At 46.2% G+C, this 23864-nt stretch overlaps 2 long non-coding RNA genes across 4 annotated transcripts; one reads left to right on the top strand and one right to left on the bottom strand.

Annotated features, from left to right (window-relative positions):
- Positions 1 to 9250: 9250 nt before the first annotated feature.
- LOC104696594 lies at positions 9251 to 23194 on the bottom strand. 3 transcript variants are annotated; one of them, XR_753059.4, is made up of 3 exons: positions 18789 to 23194; positions 10956 to 11184; positions 9251 to 9665 (listed from the first exon to the last, which is right to left on the bottom strand). It is a non-coding gene; the product is annotated as an uncharacterized LOC104696594 (long non-coding RNA). The 3 variants fall into 3 exon arrangements; XR_005604093.1 differs by having other exon boundaries at positions 9251 to 11184; positions 18789 to 19861; positions 20497 to 23194; XR_005604092.1 differs by having other exon boundaries at positions 9251 to 11184.
- LOC120411630 lies at positions 14566 to 18795 on the top strand. Its single transcript, XR_005604094.1, has 3 exons — positions 14566 to 15790; positions 16271 to 16340; positions 18316 to 18795. It is a non-coding gene; the product is annotated as an uncharacterized LOC120411630 (long non-coding RNA).
- Positions 23195 to 23864: the final 670 nt, after the last annotated feature.

Here is a 23864-nt window from a genome sequence, read left to right as displayed (position 1 = left end):
GGTATGGGTCACACTGAAAAATATGCCAAAACATGGGGTTGTGCAATAAATAAAAGGCATCAGGCCCCCAGAAGAGCTGACGTGTCCCCCTCCCACACAGGATCCTGCTCTGTGTACAGTGGAATCCACCACTAGCTCACTGTTGGGCTTCCCAAAGACTTAGAATCCACTATAAATGAGGCTTTCTGCCTTTTAACCCACCCCTGGAAATGCTGTCTTCCTTCTTCCTGGCATCACAGAGCTGCCAGCAGCGCCATTTCAGAGAGAAGAGACATTCATCTTCTTCTGTAACACCCTCAGTTTTTGCTTAGGTCAAGATGTGCTCATCTGCCATTTTCTGGTGAATCACAAGCCAGAAAAAGATCCTGGATTCTTCAGAGAAGGGGTGCATGAAGCCCTCAGTCACCATGAGTCACTTCTCTGCCAAATGCTAATTTTGCATCAGAAGCGTGTTTTACTTTGAGAGGACTTTTTTCTTTTTTTTTTCTTCTCAGTTCAGTCATTTGAGGACACATCCTGCCTGGGAGGTGGTGAGCACCCAAAAATCCTGTGAAATTTGTGAGTGCCAGAGATTCTTATGTGGGATTTGGGACTAGAGCTTCCTTGGCTGTTACTTAATGTAGACATCCTGATTTTGGAGGAGCAACTTAGTTTTGTAATCGGTACAGTGGTCTAAGCAGGGTGTTAAAAATTAATCAGAAAAGGTGAAGCTTCACCTAGCAAGGAGGAAGATTTCTTAAGGGGTCATCGAAATCACATCTTTGTTTTCCTTCTTTGAACCATTTGCTGCCATTGTACTTGAAAAATATCTTATTCCCAGTGGCAGCAATAAGGATGTCTGGCAGGTTTTATGGCATTTTCAGGACATTTCCTCTCTCCCAATCTGTATACTTGATATTTACTTATGTCCTTCTCCCTTTCTCTTTCTTCATTTCATCAAGCTAAACCCTGTGAGTATTAACTGTCATGGTAAATAAATGTCAATGAGTTAAGAGGAAATAGAGCAGTGGTACCATCACAAACTTCCCTTTTTCTTGTGGATAAAACTTGGTAGGTCTTGTTGGATCCACATATTTAAATGCTTAAACATCAGCCTTCAGTGAGCAAAGCCTCTGGATGCACGTTGTACAGGAAGATGAATCTTGCAGAGGACATCCCTCCTCAGAAAGGGAGTCAGTGAGGATGCCAGAGATATGACCCTGTTCCCCAGCAGTCACGGTAGATGCTGCACCACAAGCAGCCACATGGAAGTTTCTCTTCTTCCTGCCTTTCCCATCTAGTAGAAGGTTAGAGGTTTCCACCTAATTGAGTGCTGGAGTGGAGGCTGCAGACGGAGGACAACCTGCAGAGCTGAGATGTGCTTGCGTGGTAGGGTAACGTGGAGCAGCTCCATTGGGGAACAGAAAGCCAAGGTGGAGAGGGAGGCAGACAAAAAAAAAGACAGGAAGCAGAATCCAGAAAATTCTTCAATCCCCCTCTCCCACCATGAGCATGATCACTGTACACTCACATGAGCACTTAAGTGCCTGCTAAAAAGCCTGAAACACCAAAGAAAATACAGGCTCTAGCCCCAGAGGCAGCAGAAGGAATGAAGAGAATATCCACCCTCCTCCAGGAGATATGGGACATAACCTGGCAGAGGGAAACCTGCTCTGCTTCTTGCTTGAAATGTGCCCAAGTAATGTCTTCAGTGCTGAGACCCTGAGTGAGGGCTTCTAATGATTTATTTACATCTGGGATTGTCTCCCCTTGGTGCTCACATATCTGTGTGCAGGGCTGGAGCTTGCCAGTGAGAGGTGGGAAAGCTCTATTAAATCATGAAGCCTCTCCCCTGAAGTGCAGGGCCTGTGCTCTCCATCTGATAGAGACTGATACTGTAGTTTATCTCTGTCAGAAGCGCTGCGAACACTTAGCGTCTGTCTCTTAATCTCATTGTTTTCTTAAAATAACACATCCTTGAGCTCTGCTGTTGTTTCAGCAGAAAAAGGGAAAGGTGAGGGGGAAATTGTGCTTAACCAGCCCGAAGGAGGTGACTGGGGGGATGCAGTGGGAGTGGTGGATGTCCTTCACCCCAGCTTTAGTGAGGTCTTGACGCTGTCTCCTGGACAAACTGCAGGCTAGAGGAGAGGATGGCAGGGTGGGTTGAAAAGCAGCTGAATGTCTGGGTCCAGAGGGTTGTGGCTGGTGGCACAAAGCCCACTTGGGGGCAAATGGTTCAGCCAGGGATTGGCAGCGGGGCCTGTGCTGTCCCATGTCTCCACTAAGGACTTCAGGGAGAGAATAGAGATGCATCCACAGGGAATTTGCAGACGATACAGGACAAGGTGACCTCCAGAGGTCTCTTCCCACCTCAACCCTGCTGTGATTCTGATTTCCTTCCTGATGTTTTTTCCAATGAGGAAGCCTTCTCTGACTCATGTTGCCTATATTTTTCTAGGAATCGCCATCCAAGACATTTGGCATCATCAGCCAAAGATTTCCAGCATGGGGAAACTGAGTCCTATTGCCAGGGTTTCAAATGCATATACTCAGCAACCAGTACTAGCTTTGATCAGGTGTTTCACTGCTCTTTCCCAAAAGGATGATATATTGATCATAATCTTTGGTGGGTTTCAGCAGCTATGGGATTTTTTAATTCAGTGAACCAGAGCTGCCTTACAGCTCTGTGATATTAGCAGAGCCTTCCTGCATTACACCTTGCCTGTAAGTTTTATTTCAATAGGGGAAACCATTTGTTCCCTGCCACCTCTTGAGTAGGCCAGACTTCCACAAGTCTATTGCTGACCTGCTTTCTCTAATGAAAGCATCAATTCCCAGCAGCGATAGTTGTCATTAAATCAATAAGACACGTAACCCATTCTTCTGGTGCCTCACAAAAATGCTCAAGCAAATTGTTAACAAGATTTGCTAATGCTGGGGTCCCACAGTCCAGAAGTCTCTGCAAAAAATAATGGTGTTTGGCTCACAGAAGAACTTTCCTGGTTTGCTTTGTTCTCTGAAATATTTTAACCCTGTTTTCCCTACAATTTTTCAGTGTTTGAAACCTGTGGAGCAACTTTGCTTGGGTGGAGGCAGTTCAGGCTGGAACAAAGCCCTGACAGCAAATATCAAGGATAGTTTTCTGCAGGTAGTCAAAACCGCCTCAGAGACTGTCAGTTCTTGGTTTCCCCAGCAATTTATTTTTCCCACAGGAAAACACTAAACTGGCTCCTAGTAATCCCTAAGGGGTTTCCTTCTCTCTCTGGGATCTATTCCTGATATTTTTCCTAAATCACTTGAATGTAAAACTATGGCCTCTTGTAGTCTCCCACCACTCTTCTGGGTGGTAAAAAACCCTTTCCTGGAAATCTGGAGTCTGGCTAATGCTTTAAGGATGAGGAGATGACCCAAAGGTTGGCAGGTTGGCAGTTTTGCCTCCTGAGTATTTCCTGACATTAAATTGCAGCTGACGAGGCTTTTCTCTCAAGCACTGGGAGCAGCATATGCTGAAAAGGGAGTGCTTCTATGGTAAGAACCAGCCTTTTTTACTGGTTTTACAGGGTTTTGGTGCCTAGGCCTGACATCTCCCTGAAAGACGTTTGCCAGTGTTTGTGTGTGCATTGACATAGTGGGATCGAGGGCTGCAAAAATAAGGATCCTACTGCTGACCTTCTGGCTTGTAGACCATAATTAGTTTATGTCTGAAAAGCATGGCAACAGCAAAACACATCATGTGTGTCTGTTCAGAGAGGCAAGCAGGGACGCAAGGAGGGTGATGATGCTCGAGGAAGAAGAAGAGAAATGTAAAAAGAGTGAACAAGCTGGCAAAGGGGCCAGGAGTGCTCAAGAAGGAAGACACAGGAAGCTGATCATGAAGAAGCAGAGGCTGTGCTTCAGAGCATAAAGGGGAGCAGCACAGAGAGACACAAAGGAGCAGGACTGACAGGGAGATGGATCGGATTGGCAAGCCGTGGATTGAAGGCAAAGGCACAAAAGGGCAAGGACAGATACACACGGCTTTGCAATTAGCAGCTGTTGATTTATGGTGGCCTCTTTGTCTCATCATCCTCCCCTGGCAGATGTCCTGCCAGCAGGGGCAGTCGAGGGGTATCTCGGGAGGGGACAAGAGGGATTTTAAATAGTCAGACTAATGGTGAGGTATGGAAGGGGCTTTCTAGTAATCTGTACAGCCTACCCAGGCAATTCTCATTAGCAATATCTATTCTAAATTAAATAGTAGCAGACATTTTTGCAATAATTTTAGGAGATTTCTTTTCTATTTACCCCAACATTTGTGCTTCTCACAGCAGGTTTCTGTTCCCTCAGACAGAGCCCAAACTCTCAAAGCTGGTTTGGGCTTCAGCTGGTGGCTGATGAGGAGTTGGGGGGAGTTAAACGGGAATGAAGGTGATGCAGAGAAAAACTTCCTTTGTTGGCACAAATCTGCTGCACTGCTCCCTGATTCTTTCTCCTCATCCTGATCACCCCCTTTCCTCTGTACACACACACAAGTTTCTGTCCCATCCTTGTGCCAAAGCTCAAAGCATTGTGATTGCACGGCCCTCATGCAAGGCAAGGCTGTGAGGCTGATGGAGAAGCTCCAAGCCAAGAAGGGGGCTTAGATATCTAACTTTGATTTATTTTCAAGGAGTTGTTTACACCTCTGCAAGATGAACACCTTCAGAAGGGAGCAATGGGCTAATCCTTACCCGGGGCTGCCCCGGAGGGGGCTCCATCACTGCCGGTCCCTGCCACAGAGGAGGGGACATCTGAAGGAGGAACTGGGACTGCACAGAAGGAGGAACTGGAGACAACAGTGAATTTGGGAAAGGAGGGGTGCACTCCCCTGGGAGCAGAGGTCAGAGAGGCTCCAATGTCCAGAGGGAACCAGCTGCAGCCACAGCAAAGGCGAGTGGTGGGGCAGGAGGGGTGCACGGGTGACCACAAGCTCCTCTGCTAGGTGTCCCTCAGGGAGTGAGTCAGGACATGTGGGCTCACTTTCCTAGAATAGTTAGGGCCGAGGGTGTTTACCCTGTCTGCTTGGGCAGCTTGAGCACAGGAACCCTTTGTAGTCCTGCAGGAACCCACCTGCAGCTCCAGGCTGATGGGCTTTGTGCCCGGGGCACCTCGGGACTCGTGTCCCACTCAGGGGAATCAAGAATAAAGCTCCTAGTATTGACTGTGTTAATAATGACACTAGAGACACTTATATAAAGGCAACTACATGAGTATATTGACTTTGCTTCACTGTTCAATAGCTCCAGGAAAGCTGATGTTTGGGGTGAGCACACTTCGGTAAATCACTCCCAAACATCTAATTTTTCTAAATGCACTTTTTTTCTCCCTTAATCTGCTCTTGAAATTTCTTCCGCTGTTTTTCTCTTATCTGCAGGTCCTTTAGATGAGCTGCAGATACCTGCTTGTCCAGCTTGACTGCTTATTCTTAGTATCCCATGCTCTTCCTAGTATTCCTTGGAGGCTGTAGCAGGTCCCCTGCCCTTAGAGGAGCTCAGGAGGAGCTTTGCCTGGGAAATGGGGATTTGCTGCCTCTTAGGCTGAACAAGAGCACACGCTGTGGTAGTAAAGCATTAAATCTCCTCTGGCATTTTGTGTAAGAGATGCAACCCTGAGGTTTTCTGTCTGGTCTGGGGAATGGTCTGTTTTTCCCCTAAGGGAATCTGTGAACGGCAATTTAGGAACGCAAGTCAGGTGAAATACAGGTATCATCATTTCTGAGTGGCAGCTTTTAAAAGAGTCTGTATACCCAAAAAAGGTGCCAACAGCTGCAGGGGACAGTGTCCCAGGCTTGCTCCTGACGAGAGCTGATCCCCGTACTTGGAGGTAACTTCTCCCAGCTGAGCCCTGCTTCCCCTGGAGCAGACTCTTGAGAAGATGCCTTGTTAGAGGTGCCTCAGTCAAGCATCCATGGATCTCAAATTAAGAAGGAAAAGTGAAGGGAATCCATTTTTATCCTGGAAGGCAGAGGTTACTGGCCCAGCCTGGCTCAGTGGGGTGCTACCAGCTCTCCAGAGGAGAGCTGAGATTTGCCCTTTGCCTGCTTGGAGCAGTTTTGACAAGTTCAGGAGGGAGGGAAGCAGTGGGAAAAGGGATGGGGATAAATAAAATAAAGACAGAAGAGAGAGAAATTCTTTACGTTAATACTCACTGCCCACCTGCAGAAAGGGAAAGAAACATGCTTGGGTGTTTGTTGCCCTTTCAAAAACACATAGAAATGAAAGTGCATAAATTGTTTGAAAAAACAACACCTGTCAAACTGAAGGGGAGGAGGAGGAGGAGGGAAGAAAAGAAGAAGACATCAATTGGAGGGAGAGTGGAAAATATTTTGATTGAAAAATGTCAACAAGCTCTCCCAGAAGCAATAACAAGCAGCAGTGATTGTGTTTGTACAAAACAAGCCCTTCTTCCTGATGTAGAAGATTGATCTTATTTTTCCCACACGAAAGCCAAATGAAACCCCCCAGACATCCCAGGTCCATTCACTGAACTCCCCAGAAAACTTTGGGTTGCAGAGAGGAGAAAATAAGAAAAAAAGAAAGCCCTCAGAAACAAAATATGACAGCAAGGTCCAGATCCCCACAGATCTAAAAACAGCCCTGAGGGCTGGGCTCTGTGCTGGCAATGACATTTCAGTGGAGAAGCTCTTCCTGCACATTCTGGCCCATAGCTCAAATTCAGGCACAGAAAGGGATTTTCGAGGTGTTTGGCTTGTTTGCAGGTTTAGTGCCTTGCCAGTGACTTCTGGGTTTTTTTATTCCCTAATCCTATGTGAGCATTGTAGGCCGAGAGGGACCTAATCCAGACTCTTGAATGAATCTCACAGAGTTTTGTTCTTAGACAGAAAATGAATTAGGTTAAGCGGGGATTAGAGGAGACACACCACATGCCCACTTGACCCCCTGCAATCACAATTGTTTATGTGTGAGCTGGAGGAAAAATGGGTTTGGGAAAAAAGAGTTGGTGTAAAAAATTAATGGATTTTACAAAGAAAAAAAAAAAAGTAAATAAAAAGTAAGCTTGGAAGGTTGGGGAGCCTTTCTTCATATGGCAATCTCATAGTACTGAATAGCCCTGGAGGTGTGGGGGAAAATACATCTAAGATGGAGACAGTACCCATGGAAAGATGGAGGCTCAGCAGCTGTGGGTAAGTCTGGGAATATTGAGACAAAGCTTCTTTGAGCTAAGAAGGCTGGATAGGGAGAAGATACCTTTAGACAACAAAGATCATGAAGATTCAGGTGGTGTTTTACAAACTGCAGCAGTGGGTGGTGATGGCCTGTGGGTCCTCTTCCTTAACCCTGGCATTTCTCTGGCCCTGTGAGGCGAGATCCTGCTCTGCCTGCCATGCTGGAGCCAGGCTTGCTGAGCGTGGAGCACAATGCTTGCTTTCTGGATTTTCTATTTTAAGCAGCTTCCGTCAGAGGTGAGGAGTTGAAAGTTGCCATGCCGACAGGGAAATTTCAGGCCCTAAAATAGTCAAAACTTGCTCCTGCATCATGTGAGTGTGCGTGTGCTTCCTGCGAGGGAGGCGAGGACCCAGCTAGGAGGGCGCAGGGAGGCTGTAAGGATCCTTCCTATGCAGGAGAGGAAACCATCCTCTCAAGAAAACATCTGTAGGATGCTATCAGTCTCCTTTCCTATACCTATAGGGTATCTGGATAAATTAAGCAGCAGCTGGCAACAGACTGCATCAGCAATGGGAGGATCTTAATGATCACAGCATTAAAAACAATGATTCTTCCCGTTTTCACTGTTACTGCTCCTGCTAGAGGTCTTAGGCTCTGGATCCTGATAGGGAATCCAGTCCTCAGGGGGAGACACAGAGAGCAGAGGAAAATGAAAAGGGTGGTTTTTAAGAGGGAATACATATTTCTCAAGGAGTTCTTGCAGTGTGCTTGTGCGGCATTAGTGGTCCAGCAGGATGTAAAAGATTTGCAGCTGTGTGCTGGAGATACCCAAAGGCTGCACCAAGCGCCCAGCTACATCCTGTCAGTCATGGACCTGAAGCCTCCTGTCATGCAGGGATAAATGGGCTTGGGTTTGCCTTCTTCCTGCTGTTCAATTAAATTTCACCAAAAATCCCAAAATGTGGATGTTTGTGTAAGTGCTTTAAAACTGGAGTAGAACCTGCAGAAATGCCCAAAGTATTCAACTAGATCTGCCAGTGGTTAGGGGATGTTTTTGTCCCTTGTGCATGCTTGGGTGAGATTATTCTCAGAAGCACGAACACAAATGCTGTTTAGACATCCCTGAATGAGGAGAAAATCTATTCCCTACACATACCATCAAAAATGAACCCCAGCAGAGCCCACGAAGCTCCTCGCTGCATTTTGGTAGGGAGAAATCACAGCTCACCTTTCATTTCCCACATTCTGCCTTTTTTTCCTTCCTCCCTCACTCCCTCCCTCACTCCTATTGTTTTTCCCTGCTCACCCCTCCAGCCAGTTGTCGCTTCGCAGTCCATGCTTACAAATGTAATTTCTTCTGATGTATGAATATTTCACAAGCACTCCCTCCCTGGGGATGCTGCCTGTGAGGAGGAGGCAGCCTCTGCGGGGATGGAAATGGTAGCAAGTGACAATCTTAACGAAAGATCACTTCTCCAAGGGCGTCTCTGCAGAAGAGAGCACCATCCTGCAAGAGCTCCCAGCTCGTCAGAGCACGCCCTGCTCTCCGGCTGCTTGAATTGCCTTTGGCAGTGGGTGGTGGATGTATAGAAAAATACAGCTCAGTCTTTTCCCAGGATACATGGTTTTGTAGGCAAAGAGGGTCTTGGGATGCTCTGGTCTGAGCTCCTCATAAAAGTTTTAGAACTATCTTCCCTTCTGTAGATGCACAATGGCATAACCCAGAGGGTGGCATGGTGCTTTGGGTGAAATATTTTCCACCCAATGTCCAGACAGAGGAAATTAATCACATAATTCCATCCATCCTGATACACATAAGTAGCTGATAATCAAAATATGGATCTATTGCAAATGACAAATTAAGCATCTTCACTGAAGAAATGTGCACATGGGCCCGTGTTTCTCTGCACCTCCACATCTCCATCCCCTCCCAATCTCCTTGACCATCCCTTCTACACCTGCAGGCCACCATGAGGGGCTGGCACTCAAATGATGTGTTTTCCCAGGCAACCGTGACTCCCAGACCCATCCAAAGTTTTTCCAGCAAGGTCTTCTCCTCGCTGGATCTCCACTCACTTCATCTTATTTTTCTGTAACCCATCAAGACTCAAAATGGTACACAGATATTGATTGATACAGACAATATTTATATCATATTGAGATATATATATATATGCAATATTCAACTGACCCCAGCAATATGTATCTATCTGTGAGTTTATATCCCACCGTATGCAGAGAGCTGCCTTACAGACGTCTGTCTGTCTTAGATATCAGAACGATACGTCTCAGAGAAATATCTTTGTTACTGATGGGAGCAGCAACGCCCCGCCCATCCCGCGCAGCGGCCCCGGTGCCGCCTGTCTCTCCGACAGTGGGTGGCACTGTGCAATCAAAATAGCTTTGCTTTCCCTTTATTCCACTGCCTTCATCCTTCAGCCCGCTGGGGTTTGAGCCCTGCGGTTCCGGAGGCACAGGGGGTTCAGCACCGACAGCATCTCAAAGCTGAGGTTCATCGCATGGGGACTGGAGGATGCTTCCCTGTGAAAATCCGAAATGGTAAAGTTACTCCGAAGGCTGAGCTTGATTTCAGGGATGCTCTTCATTGCTTCTTCTATTATTTAAGGAGCAGTAAGTATTTATTAGGATAAATCAAGTAAGATTGCTACTTGTTCCCCTTTCTTTCTTGAAAAACACAGAGAATAACTTCTGGTCTGCTTTTCCAGATGATGTTATTTTGTGACCGTCTCTCTCCTATGTACAACTTCAAAATATTGAGACTCAGTGTTGTGACTTGTTCCTGATAAGAAGAGATGTGGAACTTGATTTGCATCTGTTGCAATAATTTTTGTTTGTGTTTCACTTCTGTTAGACATGCAAGAGAGATACTTGAGCCCGACTTTCATTTGCCCTAGTACTTTCTCATCAGCAAGCTCCCCCTAATTAACTCCCATTGCAAAAATTCTGCCAAATTGAATGGACTTCAAGTGAACAACAGTAAGATGGTGTGGTCTGTGAGTCTCTGAGAGAGGGCACAGTCAGGTTCATCGTGCAGGGAAAGGACACAGAAATATTTGCCCAGATTGCTGAGCTCACCAGCTGGGCTGGGCTTGTATGAAAATGTTGTTCTCAAAAAAATTAAGGAAGTTTCTGCAATATTAGCAAACACTGAGCTGTATGGCAAACTGTACTAAAAAGCGGAATGGATTTTTTTTAAGCTAAACCACAGCCTTGGCAGGGAAACAGTGGAATGCTAAAGAAACAATGGGAAAACAACCACGTGTTCATGACAAAAATGCAGAATCTCCTGACACTTCAAAGCAAGACCAGGTTCCAAGGTGGCCCATGCATCAGAGTGAAACCCAGTGTGTCGTGTTGGGTACACCCCAAAGCAGAGTTTCTCAGGCAATGGCTGGTGAGTCATTTCCCAGCGATACACTATACCAGGAGGTGTCAGTGTCTCCTGCCTCTGCTCTGTGTGCCTGCGAGGGGTTCATGGTAAGAGCTGCTCAGAGTTTGCAGTTGGGATCTGTTCAATGGAAAACTGCCCCTGCCTTAAGCAGAGGAATGGGACCAGCTTTCAACAGCAGCACGGTCCCCAGAGAAAAGCAGCAGAGTTTATAGGAGTCAGTAGGGGAATTAAAACTTCTGTTTGGTTCTTCAAATAGAACAGGGGGATATCCACATCCATACAAGTCCTGGGTTCACCCTAATGAAAATGACCCCTAAATAGGAGCAAAACACTTTAGTCAAGCAGCCCAAGTAATACGGTACCCCGCTGAAGAGGGTTTGTAAAACAACAGTGCATCATCCCTCTGGAGGGTATTTTACCTGAGGGCCCTTCCACTCTGTCAGTCCTGGCCAGTTCATCTTCGCTGAGGCAGATGAGGACCCAAGTGAGGAAACTGCAACACAAACATCTACAGAGCCAAAAATGTTGTGTGACCCCAGCAGCTGCTGGTTGTGCCTGCAGCATCTCGGGCTCAGTTCAGAGGACAGGCTGTGCCCAGCCTGGCACACTGACTGTGGACACATCCCTCAGCAAGGATATAAGTCATGCCTGGGCAATAAAATGCAAACAAAGTGAGTCTGCTGAACTGGAAATGCTCAATGTCATGCAATGGGGCCTGTGCTGGCGCTGGCAGCCAGGAGGCCTTAGGTTAACCCTGCTTGAGGTGGTGATGTGGGATCAAGCTTCTTTTCCCAAAGAGGGCACCCCCAGGACCTCAGAAAGCTATAGTTTACTTTGGAGCTGTGCATCAGCTAATCATTCTTAGATGTTTGGGGGAAGCCTTTGGAAGAATAACATTGCTTCTTTTGAGGGCCCAGAGTAGAGAAAAGACTTTCACAGCACTCAGAAACCTGGTCCCTACATGCAGGGAGAGTAGCAGATGGTCATCAAATCCCTCTGAGGTGCAGTGAGAGGCTGGGCAAGCACACATAGGATTGGTGCCACATGGTGGACACTCACTGCAGACCTCAAAAGAACTACACCAGCAAGGGACACAACAGTGCTGTGAGAGTCCTGCTTTTTCCACTTTCAGAAGATACCTCTTTGGCAATTGCAAAGCAGACTACACTTTTGCAGGCTAGAGCAGGTGACTGGTGTCTCTAGGTACCACTGTGTCCACCTCAGGAGATGACAGCTGCTATGATGCTGGCCTGTGACCAATCCCAAGCCCTTTGTGCACAGTGTGTGTCTCCTTTCACAGTCATACCCTGCTCTTCTTTATTTAAAAGTAAATGACTCTGTGGGCCTTATGCCAGCACCTCAGATTCTCCAGTGTCTATATATCAGTTGTGTCTAGATCCAGATGTGTGCTGATGGCAATGGCATGTTTTAGTGTAGCTCCAGCAAGGTTCGTCTTAGTGGGACTGGAGGGAAAAACAAGAGGCTCCTGTCCCAGGGGAGATGTCTGGGTGTGAGAAAACACCAGCTTCCCCGAGGCACATTGACTTTGTACACCTCAGCATCTGGACTGCCAAAAACCTCAACACAATATCAACCCCCCTGCTCCCTTTTGCAGAGGACCTGGGGCTCAGGGGTACCAACCACATGGGCCAGACCTTCACCCTCCCCTTCACAGTATCTTCTCTGCTTGGATGGGCAGTGCAATAGCAGGGGAGCACTGAGTGACAACATCTGCTGCTGTGGTTGCTGTCCATATGGCATGGGTTTTGTGTATGCTGGTGGAAATCCAAAATCTGCACTTGTAGTGAAATCTGTGAGATTTTTATCAGGCAACTATGGTCCTGTCATCTGTGCCAGAGCTGGAGGTTTCCTGGAAGTTTCTAGCGTTTCCCCCGAGATCCCCCCACCACTCTCCCATCTTTCTTACTCCAGTGGGAACTCATTGCCCAAGATCTGTCCTCACTGTTCCCTTCCCATACAACACGTGCCTCAGTTCCTCCTGCCTTGAGAAGCAAAATTAAATTCTGCCCCTGCAGCTAAGAAATGTCAAGCTTTGCCCAGACTTGTGCCTGTCCAGTGCCCACACAGGCTGTAACGCTCGGAAAAGCCCAAGGCTGAAGCCCTTGGCTCAGACTTGTTCTCCTGGCTATGCTCACCCTCATTCCTCATCAGGCCGGGTGTGGACATGGTGGTTGGTGCGGCCGAGTCACAGCCCTAGCCTGAAGTCCTTGCTATCAACAAGATGCCCTTTATGAAACTATTTCTGCTAGGGTCGTTTAATGAGAAGTGTTTTGCCTTGTTTTGTCTCAGTTGGATGCCTCAGTGGGACTGGTGGGAGGTTTGCTCCAGCCGGGCCGGTGTCTCATCCAGGAGCCAGAGGCTCTCAGAAGTGGCTTTTCTGAAATTAGCCTGCTTGTGACTCACAAACTTGTGTCTTGCTTTCAGATGAGAGAGGGAGATAGAGAAAGGATGTGCAAATAGGCAGACTGGTGTGAGTTTCATTCCAGGCTCTGCAAATTGCTTTAGCTACATTAGACATGTTGTTGGTGGGCTTTAGATGTGCAATTCCTGCCTGCTCCTTCCTTCTGAGCAGAAAATGAGAGGATTTCATTTCCTCACCAGGAGCAAAGCACGGTGCTAGGAAGGCAAAATGACTCCTCATGCTTGTGTGCTGTGGGGGCCTGAGAAACAGCATGGCCATGAGAAGTGTACAGGGCTCCATCACTGGGGCTGCTGGGTCAGAAAACCTTCACCAAATCCTGTTGCATTTCCCACCAGCCTTCCCATATGCCTGAGATTTGGAGGAAGAAACTCTGCATAACATAACCAGCCACAGGGAGGAGTAAGGAAGGAGCCAGCAACAAAAAGCTGGATAAAACTTCTCTAATCCCATGTCCCTTCATGTTGGATACCTGCTTCACACACGGGGGGGTGAAAAACTCCGAGGAAACTATTTCAGCATATGCACAAGGTTAAAAGACAATTGTTGTTTTCCTGCTGGCTACAAGAGAGCTGAAAGTACAGCTACACGCCTGGCTGCAACTGTTTAATTATTGGAAATTTGAATTTCACTGAATGCATTTAGATGTAAAAGTATTATTCTATTTTTATTTACTGTATTTGCCAGTGAGGCTTCTGATACAGTGACAAGAGAAGCTCCTAAGATATTTGTGGGGTTTTCACTTCTGGAATTGGTTTATCTGCTGTTAATGAAAATGTAGGCTATATTTACAAGTTGCCTCCATTGCCAGTTGGAATTGTTTTCCATAGATTCCAGGTCCTGAGGAAGGGCCCAGAGTCATGAATATTGCATTTCTCTGTCTGGGAGTCGGACCTGTGTACCCTAAGTATGTGCATATACCCTCACACAAACTCACACATCCCTTCTTGTTTATCTAGTTCAGCCTCTTGTGAAATACTTCTACCAGAGTCGGTGCATTTTCAGCCCAATTGCTCTGAATTTAATTACCCAATCTTGCTAAAACTGTTTAAATGCAATTAGCCAGTGCTATTATCCAATAATAGAGTAAGTCCAAAAACTAAAAGCAGCAGAAAGAAAAGAGAGGGGAGGAAAAAAGAAAACAGAGGCATTTGCATCAGATTTTTAAAATTAATTTTCCTAATTGACAATATGGAGGGAACAACCCTCTGCAGCTAGAAAAAGATTGGTTTAAAAGTGGAAAAAACCCAACCCTGCCTTACCACTAGAATTCATTCTTTGAGAACGTTTTCTGTCTGAAAATGCTAATGCAGGGAAGATTTTGTACTATTTTCCCTGAGGTCCTCTTCAGTCCCCTGGAGGCACGAGAGATGGTGTTGCCTGGTTCCACGTGAGTGGGATCAACAGTGGTCAGTGTTCCGTGAAGAAAAATGCATCCAGAACCTGCTGGGGCTGGGTGATGATGCTTTCCATGAAAGATGCAGAGCCCTAGTGATGTCCTTGTGTTCTGGGGTAATCATTTGGGGATGAAGTGGGAACTTTGCTCCAGATGTGCGGGCAAATGCTGTGTCATGCACAGCAGCAGCATCACAAAAGTTTGCATCCCCCTTCACCCAAAATGGCCCTTCCAAGGACATCATATGGTCATTGACTCAGCCTTCACTGATAGGCCCTGAGGTTGAGGGCTACTGATCAGCTCGGTCCCTTTCTCTGCTGATTCCTCACCACTTTCTGCACCATGTGAACAACCACATTAAACATCCAGACACCAAATGAACACAGCTCTCCCAGCTCAGTAATGGAGGTTATAAACCAGATGAGCAAGTCGAGACTTAATTCTATGCATTCACTTTTCATTATTCATTTCACTAATTAAGCAAGAAACCTGGGCCATAAATTAGTATGGTTAAAGCAAATTAAGCAGTGTAGAGTACACCCTTAACTGTACAGATCATGTAACTGTGCAGATCATAGGTTGCTCCATCTGTACTTGTTTGCTTAGCCCACTCTGGACAAAGTCCTAGTAGATTTTGAGCATTTAATTGTCAACTCTTCTTTTTTTACGGTTCACTGCTTGCAAGCCCACAGATTGGACAGACATCTAGAGACAAAGGGCCAAATCCTGCCCCATCCAGTCCCACTGGGAATGAACTGAATCAACAAGACAGGCGACTGTGCTGCCAAGGGTGGGACACAGCAGTGCCTGGCTGCTCATGCTGCACTTTGGATTGAGCAGAAGTACGAGGAAGTGGTGTTCTACCGTGGAGGAATTTCCTACCTCCTACCTACCTTGCAAGACCCACCACAGTGACCTCCTGTCCCCATTAGTGTCCCCTTTTCAGCTCAGGCTGGATCTCAAAATTTTTCCTGAACACTTTCTCTATCTGTTTCCAGCTGGGTGCAAGGGGTGCCCAGTCTCCAGTCACGGGACTCACAGTGATAATTCATCCTTGTGCACATCCTGGAGAACCCTTGCTGCTCCCCTTTCTGCTCAGTATCAGATCATTCAGGAACCAAGTACCACCTGGCCACCACTTGCATAAATGTGCTCCAGCACTGGGAATATCTGAACTCTTCCTGGCAGTGCACATGGTCTCCTGGAGAAGAAATTATAAGAACACCATCATTTAATTCTGGGGAGGTAAACCAGGGAGATGAAAGTGACTTGTACTCCCATCTCAGCCATTCATCTCCAGGATGCACTGGGGTGAAAATGCTATGAAGCTTTTGCAGGCAGATCTCTGACCCTCCATTAGCTCAGCCCAGCTGAATATCTCCATTCCTACCTTGTTAGGAGCTGTGGCCCCTGAAAAGGTAAGTCAGGATTTGGGATGGATGCAGGGAAGGAAGGGCAAACCTCCAAACACCAATATTTTTTTGGGCCCTAAGGGTGTAGGTGAAGCAGTGCATCTGCTGGCTTGAAGTGGATATTGTTACTGGAATTTGGGATGCCTTTTGGATTAAGCATCATGCAGTCTCACAAGGCTCCACTTAGCTGACATGTCTGAGCTCTGCCTGAAAATTGGATCTCCCTGTCATTACTCCTAAAGCTGTCTTTGCCTCTCCTTCTTTCTTTTCTGATTCTTTTCATCCTGGCCAGTTGTAACATGCACTTCCCTGTTATGTTCTTCAGATGTGCTGCTCTGTTTTTACTTGAACTAAATAATACTCTGTGCTCTTTTCTCCCCCTTTCCCAGCATTTACCCTTTCCCCAAATTCCTGGTGCAGGCAGTTTGTTTTCTGTGGTTTTCCTTCAGCTGAGTTTGGTTATTAAACATGCTTTCTTCTTTCCAGAGAGACTCCTGATCCAGCCTCTGAGCTGCTTTTCCAACACATGAAGTGTTTCCATGTCTTTCCTCCAGTCGTATCCTCAAAAAAGTAGCAGTAACTTTGGACATCTCTACCTTGGTCCCATTTTCTAAGGACACGAGGTTTATTTAAGGGTGCTATGTATGGGCATAACTGTGGATTCCCTCCCAACTTGAACCCATCAACCAAATTTAATGAAGGTGGACAGAGAGTCAGAGGGCTCAAAGGCTTCAGGTTCTGAAAAGTCTCACGAATATGTGTGAGAGAGCAGACAGGGAAGGTGCTCTGTGTTGCCTAACCAAAAGGCAGAACAAACACTGATTTTTGGGCTAAAAACTCAAAAATATGATCGAAGAGTTCCAGTACCAAAGGCAAATTAAGAGCATGCACTTACTTTTCTTTCAAACCTCATGCTTTTGAAACCATAAAGTCTCATGCTTTTGGAGGGACTCATGACTTTTAAACCCTTGGGTATGGAAGTGGTCATGTTGGAGTCTCCTTGCAGCCACGAGTAGTTAATAGACCATCTCAGCCCCCAGAGGGTAGAGCCTCACCTCCTCCTTCCTGCTGGTTCCCTGCCATGCCACTCCTAGAGGCAGGAAAGCAGTGCTCCCAGGCCGGAGCTGTGCTAATGCGACCAAGTATGTCATACGGGTCCCAGAGGAACCAGCATGGAACAAAGCAGATCAAAGAGCTGGGTGTACTGAATAATCCTGGGCATGTCTCTTTACCTTCCCGTGCCTCCGCCTCTCTATTCATCCAGCAGAAACCCTTGAAGGGGTGCGGGTTTCCCTGATGTGTCTGTACAGCACCTACTACTACAGAGCTCCCACCAGGCTGAGTGTGCAGGGAGGGAGGGCACTAGGTCCTAAAACAAAATAGTTATGGGCACAGCAATGTCACAGGATCAGTTTCACCTCAGAGAGCAAAGGGGACAGCCTGTCTTGTAGGAGTCATTGCTCCGGGGCTTTGTTCCTTGGATGGGTTCCCGTTGGCTAGGCTTTGTCTCACAGGTGCTCATCCCAAACAACACTGAGGAGGTAAAAAGCTAAGGTGGGGTAAAAGAAAGAAATGTAAAAGCAGGCAGGAAAGGAAGGCAGAAACTGGGACAGAGAAAGCAGGAGACAGTGCTCTGGTTTGCCAGAACAGGTAGTTGCTGATTCAGGGCAAAATATTCCTATTGGGAGACTGAAAGGCCTCCCTAGCCCCAGCTGCCTGTGTGCACAGCCCCTGCACCAGCAGCCAGCCTGGAGAGGGTCAGCACTGCTGCCCACTGAGGAGCACAGCTGAGAACAGCCACATTTGCAACCTAGAGTTCCCACACGAAGAAACCCCCTCAGCTGTAACCCAGCTCCTGCCTCCATGCAGACAGCTATTTACAAGATTTCAATGGGTAGGGCTGAAACGACTCCATGTCCAGAACTGCCACTGCCAAAGGAAGGAGACGGGGGTCTTTGCAAAGGGCCTTAATAATCTCTCTGTTGCTCTGGCTGGCAGCTTTCGGCATGCATCCCACATTCTTCAGTAGCCCTTTCCTTAGCAATGAATAGGCTTTTAGCACACTCTCATAATGGTTTCTTTTCCTGTGGCACTCCGAAAAAACTTTCAGTCTGCTCCAGCAGCCACCTCTGCTGCCTCTCCTTATCCACCAGAAGGATGTGGTGGCTCTGCTCAGCATATCCTCTGCTGCCAATAGAGCCTCTCTGTCACCTCTGAAAAAAGGTGGCGTGTGAGCAAGGGATGGAGGGTGGCTTTGCCTCTCTTCATTTTTCTCAAACCTCCTTTGCAAGCTGGGGGTAACAAGCTGAGTTAGGACCTCTTCACCCACCCCCAAAAAGCACATGTGTCCCACAGATTGGCAGCCCCAGTGCTGGACCAGGGGGCTTCACCCTGGGGCTGACTCTCTACTCTGTGGCTGCACTGTGCCAGAGGTGAATTGCACTCCCTGATGCAGGAGGTCTTGGCCCTGATTTCAGGCAGGTGGAAAGTTCACGCTCCTCCTGCCTTGTTTTTCTCATCTTAATTCCCAGCTGGGCTATAACTCCAAAACCTGCAGTAACAGGACTGTTACACAGCCACAGTGGTGTGTAATCTACTCTGCACAGGTATGTTGTTGTTTGTTTTGTTTCGCCTGGATTTGATAATGATGCTGCTTCATAGGGAGCTAAAATTGCATCAGTTCAGGCGAGTAAAAGGGCCTTTGGAGATCCCAGCAGGTATCTCACATACCTACAGTAGCCTAGGCATCTTTGAAAATTGTACAATAGGTAAAGTAAGCTCAGATTCTCAAAGACTTTGAGATCACTGAGAACTACAAGCCCCAGAAAAACATCAGGTACCTATGTGCTTTCCAGGTCCAGCTAAGAAATACATCTGAAACTGTGGAGTTTAGCAGCAAAAAGCTCATCTTCCATGATGCAAACATGTTGGGAGGAAAGGGAGAGAGCAGCAATGCAACACCCTGCTGTGACTTTGAAGACTTTGAGGTTATTTCCATACTAACCTGCAGTCTCATCACACGTTTCTGTGTTTCTTCTTTCTTTTGAGTATGCATTTACCATTTTCCTTAGATATATGTGACTGCCCTGCATTTCCACATATTTTCATGGCTCTATTTAGGATTAAAGAAAAAATCTGCATCAGCCCTTTCTCCCGTATTAGGAGAACTACTTTGTGAATCACATGGAGAGTTGGGACAACAGTAAACATAAAGGTAAGTGTTAGCCTGGTACGTTGGCTTGTGCACTGGGAGATGTGTCTCTACTTGACTCCATCCACCCGTCCCTCATTAACAGCACTTAATTCCAACATGCAATTTCACTGAAAATTTTGCTGAAGAGTGGAAATCTCACAGGAAGTGTATTTCTGTGAGTTTCACAAAACCAGGAAGGTTGGCTGAAGAGAAACCTCTGCTGAGGAGCTGCCTGAGATTACTTCTGAGCAGAAATTCAAGGACTCGCAGCCTCAGAGACCTACGGCATTATTAGACTCATGAGCCTAATAACATCTCCTGAGCCAGAATGCCCAATTCCCGTCCTCATGAAGGAGGGAATTACACTTGGTGGCTGGAGGCATGGGGAGACAGCCTTACAGTGGCCAAAGGGCAGCTGCACGGTCCCCTGTGTTCCTTGGCAGAAGCTTTGTCATTCCTGCTCACTGTCATCCCGGTTTACTGTCACCCATAATCAGGGATACAGTATTCATTGTCATACCGTAATCAGGGATAAAATATGTAAGGATAGAGATTCCCCTTGTTGCTTCTAGCCACTGAATCACAATCAACGTTCAGAAATTGCTCACACTTTTTTTCCCCCTCATGTTGCTTTTTATATCATATTCCATACAGCTGATGTAAATCAATGCACGCTCTGCTTGTGTATGGATCCTTGAATGCCAGGCAAGTCCTCAGATGTCCAACTTACCCACCTCCTGCCAGTGACAAGGCACTTTATCAACCCACTACCACGGGAGAACTCAGCAGGCACTTGGAGCACTTTCAAGCTCTTCATTCAAGCATGTTTCCCATGGCTGAGACGCTCCGGTCGCTTCCCTCGCTTCTTCAGTAGCAAAGCTTCACTGCGAGGGGAGATCACACAGCTTGCTTTCAGATCAGCCCAGCTTGTTTTGAAAAGCCTGACCCTGAATCTCCCCCACCAGCTAGAGGCAATGTCCCCTGCTAGGACAGGTTGTCACATATCCAAGATCTTGAATGTCTGTGCTTGTTCTTGCCCTTTTCCCCTACTTTTCCCTGCTTTTCCTTGCTTTAAACTCAAAGAAAAACCTCAGGGAGAGCTTATGAAGGAGAAAATTCCCCTAATCTTGGGGAGTGATTGGCTTTTCTTGATGCTTTTATATTATGATGGTTTTGAAAAAAGGAACAACACCACACAGTTTTAAAATTATTCCTGCCTCAATATAACTTTGTTTCCAGAGCTGTTAAAGGATCCTTAGCATAAACAAGGTATGTGTGTGTGTGTATTTTCTATATTTTTCATCTTCTTGCTGGTAAAACTCCACGTGCCTTTGAAGGATAAAGTTAAACATTTACCCTAGGTCAACCATTCCTGTCTGCAGAGTTTATATTTTGTTGGAGTTTGGGCAAGCAAGTGGTATTTGCAAAATTCCTTGCCTGCCTCTGCTATTAGAAAATGAATTTACGGAGGAATTTTTTTTCCTACTCAGAATATTTTTGATCAGGTGTGAGCACTTACCTAGCCTGGAGAAATGCTGAATCAACATGTGACACCGTGGTAGGATTGTGTTTGGGACTGTATTATTTCAGCTGCTACTCAGGAACCTAAATGAAGCCGGGCCAGAGCAATATTCTTTGGCTCTGTCATCACTGGAGGCCAGGGGGTTTCTTTCTGTGGTTTCAGATGTCTTGAAATCTGGCTCATTCTAGTAAATCCAGGTAACTGTGCAGGGGTAGCTGGTCCTGCATCCAGCTTGCAATGAGGTGAGCAGGCCAGGGGCACTGGGAAGAGCTGAGGAGCACATCTCATGTTCCTCCCAGATGCAGGCAGAGAGCATTTCTGCAACGGGGCTGGAGCCTGTCCAAACTGCTTGGCATCCCAGGCCCAACAAAATCTTCTTGCCAAACTGAAGTCTGCATACCAAGGAAGTGCTCTAGGCCTTCCTGCCTCAGCTCAAGTGCTGTGGCTCTTCAGAGGACTTTCCTTTGCTCAGTAGAAAACAAGATCTCTCTCATGTGCTCTTCATGAATCCTCCTCAGAAAAAGCCACACTGTAATACAGCCCCTTAGGACACTGCAGGCTGCCCAGCACATCTCCGTTGGGATGTCTGGGAGCACCTTTATTCAAGCTTCTCTTGAAAAACATGAATATAAAATGCAATCCCTTCCTGCCCTCTTCCCTTTCATCTTGTTCTCTCCTCCCCCACCTTGCCTTCGAGGCATCACTCTTCAAACTACTTCAAATCAAAGCAGTCGCAGGAGATGACTGATGGCTGAATTCTCTTGAAGCCTACAGATGTTTCTGTTGAGTCTCCCAACAACAGAGAGCAAACAGCAGCCAGACCCAAGGAAAAAGCTGCAGACGACTTTGCCAGTCTTAAGGAGAGGGAAATAGCAGCAGGAAGACAGAGGGAAGCAGAAGTGGCACAATGAGTGTTCTCTGCACTCCTGATGCTATGCAGGTTTGTAGGAAATGTGGCCTGAGGGCTACTCTAACCTGTGCCAGGTGCTGAGACTTGTATGTATCAGATGTGAGACTCAGGGAGTGGCAAACAGCTCTTTGAAGGCCCTCCTCTCCTCCCCTAGCAAAGAAATTCAGACCTGACTCCTTCCAGTCTTTGTGTTGACCTTCCGCAGGTGGGGAAAACCATCACCTCTGTTTCCTAGGGGCATTAAAATTAGACCCTACATTTCCAGGAGGCAGCAGCTAGATTACATAGATCCTACTATAAGTGTCCATCCCACTGATGTGCAGCAACATTGTGCTAAAATTTAACAGTGGGAGTGGATAAGCAGTAGGATAAAGGAACTGTAAGCTTTTCCTCTGAGAGGTCTTGCTATCAGCTTCCCTTCCCAAAATAGGAACATCTGTGATGGAAATGGCTGAAAAGGGGTCCTGTGATCTGCTTGCTTGGTGATGAAACATAGAGGGGAAGGACCTGGTTCCCTTGCAGACATTAAGATTGTTTCATTCCTTCCACTGAGGCTGAAATTTCAAATACCTACCATCAAAAATTGGTATTAAGTTAAATTTGACTGGCAAACAGCATGACATCTTCCTTCCTGGGCCAGTGGTGAAAACTATATTGGCTGTTTCTTCACCAAAAGCAAAAGGATTTTAAAAAATTTTATTTAAAAGTAACTGGATTTTTTTTTCTGGTTGTTTTGTTGTTATTGTTGTTGAATGTTTACGATCCCTCTGTTGATTTCTGGAGGAAGCACCCTAGGCCCGTGCAGGTGAAAGCCACTTAAGCCAAAAAAAGAATCTTCAAGTTTCAGTAGGGAAAGTCAAAATCCCTAATTAGAAACACCAGCAGGGTGGACATTGGAAGCATGCAGACTCACTCACTGGAAAGCTCCCAAGATCTACAAGTGCTGAAATGAAAACATGACACAATGGATCAGTCAACGATTACTACTGAATAAGCCAGCGGGCTTCGGGGTTAATCACTGCAGCCATCCATGAACTCTCACAGGGTGTGGAAAAACAGTCAGCTTTGCCTAGAACATCTTTGGGATCATGTCCATTGTATGGTGGGAGGTTCATGTGCTCTGTTGTCTTCTTGTTGACAAAAGCATTGTCATCTGGAGAGATGTCAAGAGAGGAGGGATAACTGTTTGGATCAGTTTTTAATCAGAAAATCAAGAGGCGGGAAAATAGAAAGAAGAAATTGGGAATCTGAATTCCCATGGTGTCATTGACCAGGAAGCTTGACACCAGCATCCCTATGTCAAAGTGTTCTTTTTGAAGGGCTGGCTATCAAACAGCCTCAGCATGGGTTACAGAACTTTCACTGGGATCTACAGTCTTGGAGGTGTGTGTTCCTGCAGGTCACGTGGCTGTTCTCGTGGCACTGCTCTGAGCAAAGCCAGTGCCACAAGGAAATGGGGGGATGCCCCAAGAGAGAAGGAGTCTACCATCATATGGTGGAAAAGGTTCTGTGTTAGTTCTTGCACTGGTCTCATACATGTGCCGCTATGAATGAGGTTTCTGATTTAATACATTCTTCTTGTTCACACTTTCTTGAATTTCTCCCCTTGCTTTCAGTTTGCACAAGGGAACAGCATTTATGTTTGTTGTTTGGTTTTAGAATCTTTTCTCAACTGAAACAAGGAATAGATTTATTTTCATAATTATTTTATAATTTTCCTTCTTTTTTGCTTTTCTCTTCCCCTTCTCATGGGTAAATGGAAAGAAAAAAGGGTGGGATCAAGAGAGAATGGCAGGGAAAAATGCAAGGAAAAAATGAAGCATGACATTTTCACAAAGAATGCTCTGAAAATATTAATTTAAAAACCATTTTAGAAATGCTTCTGATGGTGAAAGAAACAATTACATTGGACAGTAACTTGTTTATTATTCACAAACCTATTTGCAGAAAAAAATTCAAACCCAATTTTAAAAGGTCTACATAACTTTTTTGTCCTTTTGAGGTTTGTGGAATTGAATGTGTTTAAAAGTGTTTGCAGACACTTGTTTTCCTGTTTACTCTCGTCTCTGTTTCCTATCTCTGCTCTCTATTGATTCACAGACTTCCACAAACCAAGTGTTACTGAAAGGGGAAGTTAGCAGGGAAAAAAATACAAAATCAATAAGAATGTGCCTGGTATCGCGAGTCTTAACTTCAGCACAAGAGCGAATCAAGAATTTTCATCAAGCTCTGAAGTGGATGGTGGTGAACACAACTGCTTGTTAGTGGTGTTGTTACCTATTTACACACAGACAATTCCCAGCAGCTCCAGCCATGGTATAGCGATCTTCAGGTCTATCCATGAGATTGGAAAGCAGAAGAGTCTTATTAAATCGGGATTATTGTCCCATCACACCCTGTCAGTCTCTTTAATTAGCACAGTCTACTCAAAAAGCAGATGTGTGGCCGGTTGTTT

The sequence above is a fragment of the Corvus cornix genome, chromosome 3 (genome assembly GCF_000738735.6).
Source record: "Corvus cornix cornix isolate S_Up_H32 chromosome 3, ASM73873v5, whole genome shotgun sequence".
NCBI classification, from domain to species: domain Eukaryota; kingdom Metazoa; phylum Chordata; class Aves; order Passeriformes; family Corvidae; genus Corvus; species Corvus cornix.
Note: the sequence above shows the minus strand (reverse complement) of the source record. Positions and strands in the feature narration are given on the sequence as shown.